The sequence below is a fragment of the Gossypium raimondii genome, chromosome 10, assembly GCF_025698545.1.
Source record: "Gossypium raimondii isolate GPD5lz chromosome 10, ASM2569854v1, whole genome shotgun sequence".
In the NCBI taxonomy this organism is placed as follows: Eukaryota; Viridiplantae; Streptophyta; class Magnoliopsida; order Malvales; family Malvaceae; genus Gossypium; species Gossypium raimondii.
Genome location: NC_068574.1, coordinates 48,783,402 through 48,800,902, shown reverse-complemented (window position 1 = coordinate 48,800,902; position 17,501 = coordinate 48,783,402). Strand labels below are relative to the sequence as shown.

The following is a 17,501-nucleotide window of genomic DNA, read 5'->3' as shown; positions in this document are numbered from 1 at the left end:
GTGTTTTTAATTTATATATTAAATAGTTTCTTATATAATTGTAAATGAGATAATATTAATTTTAATATATTAAAATTATGATTATAGTTTAAATTATTTAAGAGATAATAGATCAATTTTATATATATTAAATGGTTTAGGATTTAAGGTTTACTTTAGATTTGTTAAATAATAAAATTTTATACAATTAATTAATGTTTTTATATTAAAAATATTTAATCTAAATTTAGATTAAATGGTTGAAACCATTTGATATATTTAAATATTAGATTTAAAAGAAATTGATAAATAAATAAATTAATGTAATGATTGATATGAATAGGTAAGTATCTATTTTGGATAGGACCAAATTATAACAAATAAAATGAAATACAAAAACTAAAATCATTCCATATTGAGCATCTAGCAAAATAGTTATATTTTAGTTAGGAAGAAATATCTCTAATAAAATAGAGATTAGATCGAAAATGAATATTTTATAAAATCTCTTAACTAATAATTTCTACAAAATAATTTCTAAAAAAAATTTAATTTATAAAAAAATAATAAATATTTTATAAAATCACTTAACTAATAATTTCTACAAAATAAAGATTTTTTGTGGCATTTCATTTTACTTAAAAAAATCGTGCCATTTTACCCAAAATTTTCCCCGTGAAATCCCTAATCTTCCCATGGCCGACAATGTTTTGAACTTTCTTTTGATACCCATTCCATTTCCATTCATCAAGTCATTTCTCCTATTACCCTTTCCCCTTTCCCCTCTCCCTTTCTCTCTTTCCTCTTCACCTGACCCTATCAAAGGAACCCAACTTTCCATCTCGCTACTAGACGACGATATTTTGAACTCCTTTTTCATCGTTTTCTCTACTTCCCGTTCTTCTTCTGCTCTCCAATGGCTATCCCCGCCGCAAACGTTTAACAAAAAAACACCCTTTTGTTTATACCAAATTTCGAGAGTGCCTCAACGAACCCCTTCCTAAGCTTTGTAGTTTGCTGTTACCGACTCTTCAATTCATGTATTTGGTTTGGTGATCTAACTAGGAGAGTGTGTTTCATCGCAGATCATCTCTGTAGCATTGGGATACAGTAGAGACCCTGAAAACCTTACCCGGGTTTCTGTACACAAGTTACATGGTAATGTGTCGGAACAGCGATAATTTGTCTTCCAGTTAAATAAGTTTGTCGAGTTCCAAATATGGTGCAATTGACATGCTTTGAAGCGAAGCATGTAATAAATCAAAGTGATGGAGTAACAAAGGCATGAAAAAGCATGCATGTGAAACATCTGAGTGCCACTCGGATAAAGTTGATTGGGCACCTGGTCGGCACCAAATGGCTTGCTTGCATACTATTATTATGTCATGGACCTCACTCTCTCTGATGCAGCCATTACAAACAATATAATGTCATTTTTGTTTCTGCATCCTTTTGTTCAATTGCATATTGGATTGTCATATATGCGTGTGTGAGTGTTGTCATATATTTTGTTCAATTGCATATTTGATTTTGAGGTTTTGCGTGGCTAATTGGTTAGGTTTTGTTTCATTTGCATTAGTAAATTGGGACTTTAATAGTATTCTAGTTCTGAAATTTCAGCTAGGTTTACCAGCGCATATTTGATGGATTTTTTCCTCAAATATTGTTGTTTTATTTGTTGTTGACATTTGCATTATTGCTTATTCGATTGTTCTAGCAATTTAGGTGTTTTTGAATTGATGTACCGACCTCCGGCAAGTTCTTGATGAGTTGATGACTAGTTTTTTTTTAAAGAAAAATAATTTGTAAAAGAAAAATGAAGGTACCCACTGCCCAGTGTGGAGAAGCCCAATTTCACCCGGGCCCTACCAGCAAAACAAATTTCAGCCCAAATGGCCCAGTTACATTACAAAATTATTTGGACCAGCCCAAATACAAACCATAGGCCCAAATACAGCCCAAACCCAATGAAAAACTAGGGTTTCAGAACCCTAGTTTCCCCCATGTACGCCGTACACCTCTGCAGTACCCACTCTTCTGCCACCGCCGTTCGCTACGTCCCATCCGCACCTGCCTCTGACGTCACGCCGCTCGTCCATCACCCTGCAAACACACAACACAAGCAGAAGCAGAAGGAGACAAGACCAAAATTTTATTTTTCTTTTGGCTATAAAGCCGATTTGTAAGAAACAAAAAAGGGGGAATCAGTTTTAAAAAATCGATCTTTGCATCTGTAAAAAGGTCTCTTTTTCACAAATATTCAGCAAATAAAATACAACATTTTCAAGAAGATATATTTTCTGTTTAGGTATTTACTTAGGTTGTTTACTCCTATTTTTTTTATTTTTTTTTCTATTTTATATACGAAAACAAAAGAAAAGGGAAAAGGAACTCACCGGAGTCGCTCTGTCTTCTCGCCATCGGAGACTCCTTCTCCGTGTGAACCGATTGAAGAGAGGCATATGACCTTTTCCCTTTATTTTCGGTTGTTTTGAGGCTAGATCCGGGCTCGGGGTCGAGATCTAGAAAATAAGATTTTTTGCCTTCACCACCACTGCAGGCTTGTGGCCACGACGGCGACGAGTTCGACACGGTGGCCATTGGCCGAGCCAAGATCGAGAGGGGGGCTATAGAGAGTTTAGAGAATTTTTTTTTTTAATGAATGGATGAAAAATGAAAATTTTTAAAAAAATTTTGACTTAAAGAGGGCCCATGAAACGGCGTCGTTTTGAGCTTCAGCACCAATAGCCAAAACGGCGTCATTTAGCCCTTTAATCCGCGCGTCGACCCGACCCGCGACCCAGGGTCCGCGTGTTTTTGTGTGGGTGGGTTATTTACGTGCGCGGTCCTTCCGCTTTTGAAGCGCGTTGCAATTTGCCCATTTTCGTTATTTTCTTTTATTTTTAATTTAGCCCCAGAGTTTTAGTTTGGTTTCATTTTGGTCCACTGCAGCACTGCCTTTTGGGGCTATGGTCTATTTACCATTTTGGTCCCCCTCTTTCGGCGAATGTCACAATTTAGTCCTTTTCGTTTTTTTATTTTAAATTCGCCCAATATTTTCATTTTTATTTCGATTTAGTCCGCATTTTAGCACTTTTATTATTTAAGTTTATTATTATTTTATTATTATTATTAGTGTTATCATTATTATTACTAATATTATACTAATATAATTGCTTCTATATATATATATGTATATATGTGCCCATATGTACGTTTATTTTTATATATATACTATAGTTTATATATGTATGTATTTACATGCATATATACATTCTTACATGTATTCTCTTTTATTTGCATAAATATATATATTTACATATCCTTTATACTTCTAAAATATGTATTTTGTATATACTCTTTATATTTTATGTATTCCATAACTTTTTATATACATATATACATTCACTTACTTTATGATTTATAACTTAAATATGTTTATATATATACATGAACATTTTATTTCCTACTATTTGTATTGTTATTGTTATACTATTTGATATTTATTTATTTATTTATTTATTCATGTATTCGTTATTATTTTTAGGAAATGCTTTAATTATCTCATATCTTTGGATTTGTTATTTTATGTATTTTATTTCTTTTGATTATTGCTTATATTAGTTTTACTTGTATTATCATTATCATTGTGTTATACATGTTAATATTGCATTTATTCCTACCATTTTATGTTAAGTTAATTTTATTTCATATGGTTTTAAATAAAACCAAATCCGTATTTAGATTCGAGAAGGTCGTACCCTAACTTACTGGGTTTCGATTTTCATAATAAATCTAAATACACGAATCTTTTCAAACTCAAGTTTTAAACAATCTTGGGAATTAAGAAAAGATTGTGTCCTAACTTACTGGGCATGATCCATTTTCTAAACTCGAGATACTTAAACATCTTTTAAATAAGTAAATTTTGACATTCATTCGCATATCGAGAATTCGAGACATTGTGTCCTAACTTCTCGGATATCGATGCTTTCTTTCTCGATTAATGTGGAACGTGCCCTTTTCCCAAAATTTTCAACATTTTATTACAAGGATCGTATTTTTAAATTTCTTTAAAGTTTTCAGTTTTTTGACACTAAGACATTAAGTAATCAACTAGGTACCAATTTTGGGCGTATCGAGGGTGCTAATCCTTCCTCGTGCGTAGCCGACTCCTGAACCCGTTCTTCTGAATTTCGTTGACCAAACTTGTTGTTTTAATAAAATCAAACCGTTTATTAAAAACAACCACTTTTCGAGGTGATCCAATCACACCTCATAAAAAAGGATTGGTGGCGACTTTCGTTTCATTTTTCAAAATTCAAGTCGACCCCGTTTTCATCAAAAAATGGTGTCAAAAGCTTGGCGACTCCGCTGGGGATTTTAAATAAGAGAGTCAAGCCACAAGTTGATTACTTTTTGTCTTTTTGTCGAAATTTGAAAACTTGATTTAAATATACGATCCTCTCATTGCATTTCATTTGTTTTGAGTTATAGTTTTTATCATGTTTTATATATTAAATTTTTATATCTCTGCATTTGCATTGCATGACCGTTGGTCACACCTTTTTAGGTAGGAGTGAGAAACTACGCCTTCGTGAGGTTTTCACCTCCGCATGGGATAGTGAATCGCTTCCGGGATACATCTGTACCTATGTCTTCGTGAGATTTTCATCTCCGCATGACCATAGGGAAATGTATTCCCCTGAACCGAACTCGGTCCGTATGAGCCTATAATGGGTGAGGATCGAGTAATCTGCTGGTTCAGGTACCCTTACTGTAGAACCGAACCGCATATAATGAGCCTTAAGAGCCTACCCTAGGTAGAACCACACCGAATGCCTAAAGGTCACCCAAAAGCTTGGTTCAAATCTACGGTCATTTTGTTGTATGTCTGTTTTTGTTACGATTATCATTACTTCAGTTTGTAATTGCTCTATTGGTTTGAATTTTGATATATTTCTGCATATTGCATTACATAATCGCTCGATTATTCCCTTTTAGGTGGGAGTGAGAAGCTACTCCTTTGTGAGGTTTTCACCTCCGTGCAGGATAGTGGATCACTTTCGGGATACATCCGTACCTATGTCTTCGTGAGATTTTCATCTCCGTGCAACCATAGAGAAATGTATTCCCCTAAACTGAACTCGGTCTGTATGAGGATATAATGGGTGAAGTTCGAGGAATTTGCTAGTTCGGGTACCTTATCTTTAGAACCAAATCTCATCTAGTGGACTTAGGAACTTAACCTAGGTAGAGCCACTCCAAATCCATAGTATCTACCTGATTAGGTACTTTTTGTTTTCTGTGCTTACTTATGTTTTGTACTAACCCCTCTTGTTGTGTTTTGATTATGATTGCATTGCATTTGCATCTTAGGAAAGAGATATGGATTCAAGTTCGATTACTAAATTAGAAAGCTTGTCATGGAATACGAATTCCTTGATAGAGTGGAAAATAATACGACTTTCTGAATATATTCTGAGGAACGTAAGAAGGGCGATGGAAGATTTCGTGACCCTGCTTCGTGGCCTGAGGATTCAAGGCGATTGTCTAACAGCCTTCGACATTCCAAGAAGCTGACGAGCCTTATGAAGATGGGCAGATGATGGATCGCGACCAAGATCAAAAGAAGGAGCTAGCAATGGCATCTATTGGCGAGATTACCTCAAACATGCGGATAAAGAAAAAGACTGATGTTGTTTCTTGGAATATGAGGGTGAGGCCGTATATGTATCCATTTTACGTAAGGGAATTTGCTTTCTAGAAAAGTTTCCTAAATGTAATTGAATCAGAATCAATGACTATTTAGGCATTCATTTCATGCATTTGCATCACATTGCATTAAATGCATTAAAATCCATTGAAAGAGTCTAAATGAGTAAATTTATTTCAGCTAGCCTGGAAAACTAACCAACCAAACACCCTTACGATATCCAAGCAAAGACTAGAAAAATGGAACGAAGGTTGGAAAAATTAGAGCGAATGCAGTTTCAGATGCAGGAGCAATTGACTGAATTTCAACAAGAGATGAGAGATCAGATGCTAGAATTACGGAGAACTATGATAAACTAGTTCAACCGATTGCTAGCTGGAAAGTCAAAAGAAGTGAAAGACCCGGTGGTTTACTTTGGGGTTGATAGTGAGGATCTTGCCCATTCCCTAGATTATACTCTAACAAGTGTCCAAGTCCAGCCGGATGGGCGTCCACACGGAGTACTCTTTACTATCAGATCACAATAGTATCAGACTGGTACAGCAACACCGGTGGGTTACTTGACAGACTTAAGGTCCAATGTGAGGAACAATTTTCCTGTTGCTCTCGATAGCCCGACTGAAACAAAGCAGGCGAGTGTAGAGTACCTAGGTACTACAAAGGCCCCGAGGAAGAAGGGGAATAAATGGGATAATTTGGGCAGGTATAACAAGGGCCACTCAAAACCAATCACTGCGGGCCAACAAAAGACGGCAACCACCAGCCATCAGAGCCCTTTAAAGCAAGAACCTTATATGAAACAAGGCACTGAGAACCTCCAGTTCACGCCAATTTCAAGGTCGTATAAGGAGCTATATCAAAGCTTATTCAATGCGCGCATTGTTGCCCCTCTCTACACGAATCCTCCACAGCCTCCGTACCCTAGATGGCACGACGCAAATGCACAATGCAAATATCATGCGAGAAATATGGGGCTTTTCATAGAAAACTGCATTGCCTTTAAAAAACTGATTGAAAGGCTCATCAGTATGGGCATCGTTAAATTTGATGATTCTTCTAGTACAGAAAATACGCTGCCCAATCATATTAATGACAAGGCGAATAAGGTGTACGAAGAGGTGTTGGGAAATGTTCACATCAATGACGTGTCTGAAGACACAAATGGAAAGGGACCTTGTTAGATGTCCGCCCTTATAAATTCTGGAGTGTTCTAAATAATTAGACTGCGGAAGAAATCCCTATAGTTTTTAGAGCTTTTCTAGAGTAATGTTCAGAACATTTTGTTGTTTTTAGCCTAAAAATGATAGAAATTCCTTTGTGAAATAGGCTTATGTCTGAACGCTGTTATTTTAATGAAATACATCTTTGTAATTATTTCTGAGCCAATATTTTCATTCTTTGAAAACAATTCTGAATTCTTTCATTCTTTTGGATTTTTTTCCAAGTTATTATTCATTCATTCATAATCATATGGTACAAATAATTATTCATGAATTTACACATTCTTTTGTATATTCTTTGGTACTTGCTATGGGTCCCCGGATATCAATTACGTGAATAACTCTGCTACAGACCAGGATTTTCCTTTTGAGCGAGGCATGTGTTCAGAGGGATCTCATGGCTTTGGAAATGACAATAGATCATAGCTTATCTCCGAACTTGTCGAGGATGGTAGTACGAGAGGATAGACAGATCCTACCTCAGAAGGAATTGTGGACTTGGTGAAGATTAGAATTAACCTGACCGCAAAGACGAAGCAACACCTTGTTGAATGACCTCTAGGGTTCAAAGATGTCTTCGTATGATCATACCCGGATATGCCCAGGTTAAATGTCGATAATGAAATCTGCACAACAGCACGATGTCAGAAATATGCAGTATGAATGATGTAATTCTCTGCCGGGGCAATGCCTTTCTCGTGGAGTCAGTATAGCTTTGCCCATTTGAAGTCGAATTTCCATCTCTTCAAGTTGTTGTTGGGTCTATCTGATTAAAGAGGAAGATCTAAAGTTTTAGTAAGGCGCCCCAAAAGGCTCGGATCAAAATGGAAGAAAAAATCAAAATCAAAGTAAAAAATCAAAAAATCAAAAAAAAAAAACAAAAAGAAGAAAGAAGAAAAAATCAAATTCAAGATCAAAATGAAAATAAGAAAAAAAAAGAAGAATGAAAAAGAGAAATCTAGATGAAAAATCAGAATAAAAGGAAAAAGAAAAAGGAAAAAAGAAAAGGAAAGGTCAAAGTGAAAACCCGAAAAGGGCGACTCAAATTTTGAGCAAAATAGGGCAGGGCCATCATCATCATCGAAGGTTTCCAATGGGCATTGCTTCACTATTGAGATCATTAATTACTTCATCAAATGGATAGAGGCTACTGCATGCGTCAATGTCATCATGTGCCGATATAGAATTCCAGAGAGGATGGTATTAGAAATTACATTGAACTTGAATGGCAGCACAATAGCTGAGGGCTGTAATCAGTGTAAAATCGGACACCACTGTTTGTCACCGCACTGCAAGGTAATGAATTGCAAAAATGACTGAACTTACAAGGACTGGCATAAGGAATCACCATTTGCCCTCATTGCTTGCCAAACATCTATCTAGATTTCTATCAGGGTAACGTTGTTCTCTTCGGGTTACGGGATTGAGGTAGTTTCACCTATTGAAATCCCCCCTCTTCGAGTATTAGAGTTGGAAGGATCCAATCGCGATGTGATCATTTAGTCCTGGGAAAAGGGTTAAAAGCTATTCATCAGGGTCGGATATACCAAGAACAAATGACACGAGCCCATAATGAACAGTGCCATCTCAAAGAATTCCACGAGAGGGTTGGATGTTGTAAAGATCCTTCGAAAGGATTCTAGAGGGAAATGAATGCCAAACCGAGAATGTCCTTATGTTGTAAAGAAGACCTTTTTTAGAGGAGCACTGATCCTGAGTGAGATTTTTAATCCTATAAGCTCAGATCCAGTAAAAAAATACTTCGTTTAAAGAAAAAGAAAAGACCAAGGTGAAAACCCGCAGAGGGCACTTTGAGTAAGAAAAAAAATGAAAAATGAAAAAAAGTAAAGGTGGAGAGGCTAAGCGGAAAACCCGGAAAGTGCACCTTAGGCCAAAGGGGATTTGAGTTGAAAACCCAGAAAGGGCGGCTCAAATATTTGTTCAGAATGGGGCATGAGGCGATCAGAGCGATTCGAATTTTGATCATATTAGGGCATGTGGTGATCTTGCTATACCTGAATCAACAGGAAGGGATAAGCGAAATCTTGGGGCATCGACAAAGCACTGTAGATCTCCTAAACACATGTCAAACTCAAAATGGTCTTCAGAAAGTATGTACAGAGAAGTTCAAGCTGCGATATCTGAGGCACCCAATTCTCATATTATTTGTTGTTCTTGGAATACCTTTTTTCTTTTCCAAGATATAAATTCCCAATCAATTTCTTTGTCATCCTTCTTTACTATTTTTGGATAACTTATTCTTTCGAGCTATGCTCAGAACCAACTTTATTCTTATCCATTGTTATGACCCTTTTTGCAAGCATGTAGCATTGGAATAATGATTAATGGACTAATAAAACTTTCACAAAGGAAGTTTTGCATATTACTCTGAAAAGTTTCTAAATAATATAGGAGCCTGAAACAGGACTATTGTTTAGAACACATCAATTTTAAAGGTTGGAAATCTGAGAAGAAAGTGTTTGAATTTAGACTTTCTCTTTGGATTTATGTTGTCAAGTGCATTGATTGAACAAAATGACAAGATGTCGTGTCAATGACAAAGCTTAAATGAACAAGCAAGCAATGATCATCAGGCAATAGAAAGAGGTTACCTCGGAGAAGAGAGCCTTCATTTGCGCATAAGACTTTGGTACGACACCCTGAGAATGGTGTAGGAAACCAGAACGGTTCAGATCCTATATCCCCGAATTGTGATAAAAGAGGACGGAGGAAAAGCCACATATTTATACCCTTGTATTACAGCGGAAGAATGATGGTACAAATTTTGGCATCCCAGTGGATATAACTTTGAGGTTTACAGTGGGGGCAGCCTGGCTAAATGTTTCTTCAAAAAATGCCAGTCGAGAAGGAATGTGTTATAGCACTTCGATGACAAAGCCTTAATAAACTTCGAGTAATGATAACCTAAGCGAGATCATTCACGAAAAATAAAATTCTGCATTCATGCAAACACCATTCACACATGTCTAGTTAGGAGCATTTGATTCATTTTGATCATGCCATCCTAATCATCTGGCATAATTAGGTTCATTATACAGGTCGTGTTCCCCAGGGAATAAACCGAAAAATTTTAGATCTTATCTCCTTGAGATTACAGCGGAGCAGATCCAAGACACTATCCTATCTCCCTAAGATTACAGTGGAGCGGATTAAAATAAAGGATCCTATCTCTCTGAAGTTACAGTAGAGTAGATCGTATCAGGTCTTATCTCCCTGAGATTACAGCGGAGCAGATTGAAGCTAGTAATCCTATCTCCTTGAGATTACAGTGGAGCGGATTAAAATAAAAGATATTATCTCTCTGAAGTTTCAGTAAAGTAGATCGTATCAGGTCTTATCTCCCTGAGATTACAGTGGAGTAGATTGAAGCTAGTAATCCTATCTCACTGAGATTACAAGGGAGCAGATTAAAATAAATTATCTTATCTCTCTGAAGTTACAGTAGAGTAGATCGTATCATGTCTGACTTCTCTGAGTTTGCAGCGGAGCAGACTGAATATAGCAGATCTTGTCTTTCTATACCGATAGCAAAGTAGATCAAAGACACAAGCCTTGCCTCCCTAAGCAGTAGTGGAGCAGGTCGAAGATGGTAGATCCTATCTCCCTAAGCAGTAGTGGAGCAGGTCAAAGATGGTAGATCTTATCTCCCTTAGCAGTAGTGGAGCAGATTGAAGACGGTGAATCTTATCTTCCTAAGCGAGAGTGAAGCGATTTAAGCTACCATCCTATCTCCTTAGCGAGAGTGGAGCAGTCGAAGATGGTATATCTTATCTCCTAAGCGAGAGTGGAGCAGTCAAAGATGGTATATCTTATCTCCTAAGCGAGAGTGGAGCAGATCGATGACGGCGAATCTTATCTTCCTAAGCAGTAGTGAAGCAGATTTAAGCCATTGTCCTATCTCCCTAAGCAGTAGTGGAGCAAGTCGAAGATGGATCCTATCTCCCTAAGCAGTAGTGGAGCAGGTCAAAGATGGTAGATCTTATCTCCCTAAGCAGTAGTGAAGCAGATCGAAGACGGCGAATTTTATCTTCCTGAGCAGTAGTGAAGTAGATTTAAGCCACTAGTCCTATCTCCCTAAGTAGTAGTGGAGCAGGTCGAAGATGGTAGTCCTATCTCCCTAAGCAGTAGTGGAGCAGGTTAAAGATGGTAGATCTTATCTCCCTAAGCAGTATTGGAGCAGATCGAAGACGGCGAATCTTATCTTCCTAAGCAGTAGTGAAGCAGATTTAAGCCATTAGTCCTATCTCCCTAAGCAGTAGTGGAGCAGGTCGAAGATGGATCCTATCTCCCTAAGCAGTAGTGGAGCAGGTCAAAGATGGTAGATCTTATCTCCCTAAGCAGTAGTGGAACAGATCGAAGACGGAGAATCTTATCTTCTTAGCGGAGTGAAGCGATTTAAGCCACCAGTCCCTATCTCCCTAAGCGGTGAGTGGAGCAGGTCGAAGATGGTAGTCCTATCTCCCTAACAAGAGTGGAGCGGGTTAAAGATGGTAGATCTTATCTCCATAAGCGATGAGTGGAGCGGATCGAAGACGGCGAATCTTATCTTCCTAGCGAAGAGTGAAGCGATTTAAGCCACTAGTCCTATCTCCCTAAGCAAGAGTGGAGCGGTCAAGATGGTAGTCCTATCTTCCTAAGCGAGAGTGGAGCAGGTTAAAGATGGTAGATCTTATCTCCTAAGCGATGAGTGGAGCGGATCGAAGACAGCGAATCTTATCTTCCTAAGCGGTAGTGAAGCGATTTAAGCCACTAGTCCTATCTCCCTAGCGGAGTGGAGCAGTCGAAGATGGATCCTATCTCCTAAGCGATGTGGAGCGAGTTAAAGATGGTAGATCTTATTTCCCTAAGCAGTAGTGGAGTAGATCGAAGACGGAGAATCTTATCTTCCTAAGCAGTAGTGAAGCAGATTTAAGCCACCAGTCCTATCTCCTTGAGCAGTAGTGGAGTAGGTTGAAGATTGTAGATCTTATCTCCCTAAGCAATAGTGGAGCAGATCGCATCAAGTCTTATCTCCCTAAGCAGTAGTGGAGCAGATTGCATCAAGTCTTATCTCCCTAAGTAGTAGTGGAGCAGATAAAATCAATCCTATCTCCTTGAGCAGCAGTGGAGTAGGTTGAAGATTGTAAACCTTATCTCCCTAAACAATAGTGGAGCAGATCGCATCAAGTCTTATCTCCCTAAGCTGTAGTGGACCAGACAGAAGAAACTAATCCTATCTCCCTAAGCAGTAGTGGAGTAGACAGAAGAAACCAATCTTATCTCCCTGAAGTTACAATAGAGCGGATTAAAAAACAAAGATCTTATCTCTCTGAAGTAGCAGTAGAGCAGATCGCATCCAGTCTTATCTCCCTGAAGTTACAGTGGAGCAGACTAAAGCCACAAACATCGTCCCCCTGAAGTTGCGGCAAAGAAGATTGAAGCTACAAGTTAGAACTCTTTGCAGTGCAGTGGAGTGGATTGAAGCAACAAGACACAGTGGATTGGAAGAAGGTTACCTGAAGAAGAGAGGCACCAGAGCAAATCAAGAATTAACGAGACCGGGTGAAATTGGTCTTTCTTAGTCTTTGCTTTGTTCTTGTTACACGGCAACGAGCAAAGAGGGGCACCTGTAGAAGCCCAATTTCACCCGGGCCCTACCAGCAAAACAAATTTCAGCCCAAATGGCCCAGTTACATTACAAAATTAATTGGACCAGCCGAAATACAAACCATAGGCCCAAATACAGCCCAAACCCAATGAAAAACTAGGGTTTCAGAACCCTAGTTTCCCCCATGTGCGCCGTACACCTCTGCAGTACCCACTCTTCTGCCACCGCCGTTCGCTACGTCCCATCCGCACCTGCCTCTGACATCACGCCGCTCGTCCATCACCCTGCAAACACGCAACACAAGCTGAAGCAGAAGGAGACAAGACCAAAATTTTATTTTTCTTTTGGCTATAAAGCCGATTTGTAAGAAACGAAAAAGGGGGAATCGGTTTTAAAAAATCGATCTTTGCATCTGTAAAAAGGTCTCTTTTTCACAAATATTCAGCAAATAAAATACAACATTTTCAAGAAGATATATTTTCTGTTTAGGTATTTACTTAGGTTGTTTACTCCTATTTTTTTTATTTTTTTTCTATTTTATATACGAAAACAAAAAGAAAAGGGAAAAAGGAACTCACCGGGAGTCGCTCAGTCTTCTCGCCATCGGAGACTCCTTCTCCAGTGACGGAACCGATTGAAGAGAGGCATAACGGCCTTTTCCCCTTTATTTTCGGTTGTTTTGAGGCTAGATCCGGGTTCAGGGGGTCGAGATCTAGAAAATAAGATTTTTTTTGCCTTTGTCGGCCACCGTGCGCGGCAGCGCCAACACCGGCGACCGGAGCCCGGCACGGTGGCCATTGGCCGGAGCCAAGATTAGAGGGAGGGGGACTAGAGAGAGTTTAGAGAATTTTTTTTTTAATGAATGGATGAAAAATGAAAATTTTTAAAAATTTTTTGACTTAAATAGGGCCCATGAAACGGCGTCGTTTTGAGCTTCAGCACCAATAGCCAAAACGGTGTCATTTAGCCCTTTAATCCACGCGTCGACCCGACCCGCGACCCAGGGTCCGCGTATTTTTGTGCGGGTGGGTTATTTACGTGCGCGGTCCTTCCGCTTTTGAAGCGCGTTGCAATTTGCCCCTTTTTGTTATTTTCTTTTATTTTTAATTTAGCCCCAGAGTTTTATTTTGGTTTCATTTTGGTCCATCATGCAAGCGCTTTTGGGGCTATGGTCTATTTACCATTTTGGTCCCCCTCTTTCGTGAATGTCACAATTTAGTCCTTTTCGTTTTTATTTTAAATTACCAATATTTTCATTTTTATTTCGATTTAGTCCGCATTTTAGCACTTTTATTATTTAAGTTTATTATTATTATTATTTTATTATTATTATTAGTGTTATCATTATTATTACTATTATTATACTAATATAATTGCTTCTATATATATATATATATGTATATATGTGCCCATATGTACGTTTATTTTTATATATATACTATAGTTTATATATGTATGTATTTACATGCATATATACATTCTTACATGTATTCTCTTTTATTTGCATAAATATATATATTTACATATCCTTTATACTTCTAAAATATGTATTTTGTATATACTCTTTATATTTTATGTATTCCATAACTTTTTATATACATATATACATTCACTTACTTTATGATTTATAACTTAAATATGTTTATATATATACATGAACATTTTATTTCCTACTATTTGTATTGTTATTGTTATACTATTTGATATTTATTTATTTATTTATTTATTCATGTATTCGTTATTATTTTTAGGAAATGCTTTAATTATCTCATATACTGGATTTGTTATTTTATGTATTTTATTTCTTTTTGATTATTGCTTATATTAGTTTTACTTGTATTATCATTATCATTGTGTTATACATGTTAATATTGCATTTATTCCTACCATTTTATGTTAAGTTAATTTTAGTTCATATGGTTTTTAAATAAAACCAAATCCCGTATTTAGATTCGAGAAGGTCGTACCTTAACTTACTGGGTTTCGATTTTCATAATAAATCTAAATACACGAATCTTTTCAAACTCAAGTTTTAAACAATCTCGGGAATTAAGAAAAGATTGTGTCCTAACTTACTGGGCATGATCCATTTTCTAAACTCGAGATAATTAAACATCTTTTAAATAAGTAAATTTTGACATTCATTCGCATATCGGGAATTCGAGACATTGTGTCCTAACTTACTGGATACGATGCTTTCTTTCTCGATTAATGTGAACGTGCCCCTTTTCCCAAAATTTTCAACATTTTATTACAAGGATCGTATTTTTAAATTTCTTTAATGTTTTCAGTTTTTCGACACTAAGACATTAAGTAATCAACTAGGTACCAATTTTGGGCGTATCGAGGGTGCTAATCCTTCCTCGTGCGTAACCGACTCCCGAACCCGTTCTTCTGAATTTCGTGGACCAAACTTGTTGTTTTAATAAAATCAAACCGTTTATTAAAAACAACCACTTTTCGAGGTGATCCAATCACACCTCATAAAAAAGGATTGGTGGCGACTTCCGTTTCATTTTTCAAAATTCAAGTCGACCCCGTTTTCATCAAAAAATGGTGTCAACACAGTGCATAAGAAGCTACTTGATGAGTTGATGACTAGTTCTTTTTTTAAAGAAAAACATTGAGAAAAAGATAATACAAGACATAAAAATATCTTTTCTTGCATATTTTTAATTTTTTATTACTATTTTGTTTGAAATTTTAAGTAATTTAGTGTTACTTAGACTCTTAGCACAAATTCAGTAAGTTCTAAGAATGGTATAGATATACAAACTTGTTTAGAAAGAGACAAGAGAAGCATACGGTGCAAAATGCAAACAAATTTTATTTTGGTTATAGATTATACACACTCTCCTATAGGCTCCAGCTACTGCCTAAAAGCCTGTACAAGAGTAGAAATGTCAAAAATGGTCTGTTGTTGGCTACTCAAGTAGTTACTGAGTACTTTTAGTGTTGGTCATAAAGGATTTTAAGTTTGGCTGGCTAATGCTTAATGACTGACCTACTATATCAGCAATGCTAAACCTCTGCGATCATCGGTAGGATTGGAATCTGCAAAGATCAGAGAACCAGGTCTTTCTAGCAGGTAGTTATTATAGTCGACATTCTTAGGGGTTTTGCATGCGTGCCTTTATGAATTACTTTGAGCCTAGTTAATTCTATTTATAGTAATAACATTCTATTAATTGGCTCGTTCTGACAATACAACTCTTGCAGTAACTACAGGTGCAGATGTTGTATTTTACATGGAACCGACTGATTTAGACACACATGATTTCAGTAATTGCTACATGATCATAGTTCAAGGTAAAGGGCCTTTCTTGTTTGCCTCTTTTGATGAGATTTATAACTATATACGATATTTTAAAATCATAACATTGCGTTAGCAATAATTTCAGGTGCAAAAAATGTCATTAATGCATGCTAAGAAAGTAAAGTTAAGCCATTTATTCAATACCTTCTTCTATAAAAAGGTAGTTGCTTGCTTCTACCTTCAGTTTCCCATACTTTACTTTGCTTGTTCATGTAAGTCTTTGTAATTATCATTTTTAAACTACTTTTTCGTTTCTAAATTATGATGCTCAGTTAGTGAATCTGGAGAGTGGCTATAATTATAGAGCTATCAAAAGATGGACTTCACAAAGGAAGCTGGGTTACTGCCTATTGGACTGTGATAAAGTAAGTATTTATCTTAACACTTTGAATCAATCATTTGTTTTGCATGATATATTTATTCTTCCTTGTATCGATTATTCCATTTTGCTCAGATATCTGTCCCCATACACAAAGACATACATTGATGTTTGGCAGTTATCAATAAGAAAGATCAGAAGTTCCTATATCTTGATTCACTAAAAGGAAGAGATCCTAATGTGCTAAGAGCACTAGTATGATCCATTTTTTCTCTTTAGGTTTCATATTATTTCGATGCATTTAATTGATTGATCCAAAGGTTATTAGGTAGTTTAAATGTTAGAAGATTTGGAATTTAAGATCCTGTTAGGTACTAGACTCATTTTTCCACTACTTTATGCTGTAAATCATTCTTATCTTTCTCACAATAATAGTTGCCTTGGCTTGATGCCCACCGTTCCCACTCTTAACCTCTATAAGAAATATCATCGTAAACAAAGTTCATATGATATTTTTTTGGCACTTCTGCTGAACTTGTTTAATATTGGTTGTAATGTGCCAGGAAAAGTACTTTGTTGAAGAAGTAAAGGAAAAAAGTGGGAAGGACATTGATATAAGTTCTTGGAACAAGAATTTGTTGAAGATCTTCCTGCACAGGAGAATGAGTGCGTATTCTAGTATCTGTTGCAATACACTTTAGGGAGCAGTACTCGAAGTACTTGTTCTTCATAAGCTTATTTCTTAAACAAAATAACTTATATTGTGTAGTAATTGATTGTGAGGTAGCTTTATAGGTATCTGAGTCTTTTTATACTAACTATTTATTGCAATTGGTCCAAATATTTGGTGAATTCAATTATTAATTTACACTGCTAGTTTCGTGGTGTCATATGCCTTTTGTGTTAGAATTTGAATTGTTCCCCCTAAACAATTTTCTCTATGTACAGGTTTGATTGTGGCATGTTTATGTTAAAATATATCAACTTCTATAACAGGGGCTTAAGTCTTTGTTTTGAGCAGGTAAGTCCATGGAACAATTTTTTATCCTTGTAGTTCATGTTTTATTTTGATTTTTCTGTGATTAAACTCTAGTACTCAGGGCAGTAGTTGTTGGGATGTAAAATCTGTTGTCCATCTGCCTAAATATATGGCAAAAGGCAGAAGTACATATTGGAGATACTCTCACATGCACATTCATTCGTTTGAAACCTGATATCTGGTTATTTGTCTTTGAACTGAGTTAGATTTTGCCATGCTTATGTAGGAACACATGGCCTATTTTCATTTAAGGACTGCCAAGGAAATTCTGAAACTGAAAGTTGATTGATCGGATGTGTATGCT

The 17,501-nt window shown here is 36.6% G+C and overlaps 1 long non-coding RNA gene across 1 annotated transcript; it reads left to right on the top strand.

Annotated features, from left to right (window-relative positions):
• Positions 1-15,120: 15,120 nt before the first annotated feature.
• LOC105777571 (uncharacterized) lies at positions 15,121-17,361 on the top strand. The gene is made up of 5 exons (XR_008190209.1): positions 15,121-15,611; positions 15,743-15,832; positions 15,925-15,999; positions 16,112-16,204; positions 16,294-17,361. It is a non-coding gene; the product is annotated as an uncharacterized LOC105777571 (long non-coding RNA).
• The last annotated feature ends 140 nt before the right edge of the window (positions 17,362-17,501 follow it).